This window comes from Hylobates moloch, unplaced genomic scaffold (assembly GCF_009828535.3).
Source record: "Hylobates moloch isolate HMO894 unplaced genomic scaffold, HMol_V3 SCAFFOLD_6, whole genome shotgun sequence".
In the NCBI taxonomy this organism is placed as follows: domain Eukaryota; kingdom Metazoa; phylum Chordata; class Mammalia; order Primates; family Hylobatidae; genus Hylobates; species Hylobates moloch.
The window spans coordinates 150,553,183-150,555,118 of NW_026652281.1; the positions used below are offsets into that span (position 1 = coordinate 150,553,183).

At 44.4% G+C, this 1,936-nt stretch overlaps 1 non-coding gene across 1 annotated transcript; it reads right to left on the bottom strand.

The window, feature by feature from the left end:
• Positions 1-1,284: 1,284 nt before the first annotated feature.
• LOC116471998 (U6 spliceosomal RNA) lies at positions 1,285-1,391 on the bottom strand. Its single transcript, XR_004248926.1, has one exon. It is a non-coding gene; the product is annotated as a U6 spliceosomal RNA (small nuclear RNA).
• Between the last annotated feature and the right edge of the window lie 545 nt (positions 1,392-1,936).

Below are 1,936 nucleotides of genomic sequence, written 5' to 3' on the forward strand. Positions count from 1 at the left end.
CTTAGGTTGTTGATTCCTCGTTAGCAGGAGTGAGTCCATTTTTAGGAGTGATGAGTGGATGGAAAAATGTCACCAGTCACTCATGACAGATGTCGCCAAAGCTTAATTAGGACTAGACGAGACGGTTTCAGCTCAGTAACTTCATAGATGGTGCAGGAAGAATGCCTGATCATAGAGCAAGGATTCAGGGTCTCAGGCAAGATTTTAAAAATCCATTTGTGTCACCTTCATGCAAAGTGGTCTGCTCCACATTACAGGGGGTGCAAAACGTACAAGATGTAGTTTCTGTTCTCATGGAGGTTATCATTAAAAGTTTGCATGTGAAAAGAAATGGATAAGATATAAAATTGTGTTTTTACTCCTGCCTCAGTATTCTCTCTTTCTGTCTCTCTTCTCAGGCTCTGTCTCTCTCTGTCTGCTAAGGGACCCGGCAGGGCTCCCAGGCCGTGTATTCGATGGGGTAATCCTTGGGGAGAGGGGATGGTGATGAATACTTGAGAGTAAAGAACCACCGGAGAGAAAAGCAGAACAGGTCCAGGAAGTGGGCATGGGGCATGAAGGAATCAAAAACCTTATTGTAGGATTTTGGGAGCAGTTTTGGTGGGGAGTTAGTTCAAGGCCAGGCATGAGGAAAGAGGCTGCTGGGGGCTCTGTGGGTGGGAAGGGAAGTAGAGAATGAGAAGAGTGGAGAAGATGGCTTGATTAGGTGTTGGTATGGGTTGTGAATTAGACCCCCTTCGGTGTTCTAGCAGGGGTGCTGGTAAAGACTGGAATTGCTCACATTTAGCAAGACTTTGCTTCCTGAAATGTTATCAGACTGTGTTAGTCTGCTAGTACTGCCATAACAAAGTGCCACAGACTGGATGCCTGAAACAACAGAAATTTATCGTCTTACAGTTCTGGAGGCTGGAAGTTGAAGGTCAAAGCATCCGTGAGGCTGTTTCCTTCTGAGGGCTGTGAGGGCAGGCTCTGTTCCAGGGCTCTCTCCTTGGCATGTAGATGGCCATCTTCATGTTCACGTGACGTGCTCTCTGCATGTGTGCTTGTGTCCGAATTTCCCACACCAGACATATTGGGTTAGGGGCCCACCCTACTCTGGTACGACTTCATCTGAGTTAGTTACATTTGGAATAACTCTATTCTCAAATAAGGTCACACCTGAGATTCTGGGGCTAGGACTGCAATTTAGGATTTTTTGTTGGGCAGACATAATTCAGTCCACAGCACAGGTATACTTTGGACCACTTGGTGCTCTAGCTTGTATTTGGGTTATTGTGTTTTTTTTTTTTAATGTCATGCTTCATGAATTTTTGTGTCATCCTTGCGCAGGGGTCATGCTAATTTTCTCTGTATTGTTCCAATTTTAGTATATGTGGTGCCGAAGTGAGCACTATATATAAAGTTTATTAAATGAATTAATGCATATAACAGGGTAAATGATTCTATGCATTTGTTATTGCTAAGGCTACAGTAAAAGCAATAACTTCTGGTTTAAATGAAGGCTAGCTATGCTATTTGAAAAACCTTCAAGATGAAATGTGAATTTCCTCATGTTATTTTTATGCTTCCAACCCTCAGTGCCTTTCCCTTGCACTTGAGGTAAAATGCCAGCTGCTCGTATTTAAAAAAAATTAAAAAAATGCTAAAAAAATATTTTCTGTAGAGACAAGGTCTCGCTGTGTTGCTCAGGCTGGTCTTGAACTCCTGGCCTCAAGCAATCCACTCACCTCGGCCTCCCAAGGTGCTAGGATTTCAGCATGAGGCACTGCTCCTGGCTGCGAAATGCCAGCTTTGTACTGTGGCTTCCAGAGCTTTCAGCACAGGCCTCTGCCCATGTTCCCAGCACATCTCCGGCCATTTTATTCGCTCTGCTCTTGCCACACTGGCCTTTTTTCAGTTTTTGTAAACTCAGCCGCTTTCGGGGCCTTTGCACAGA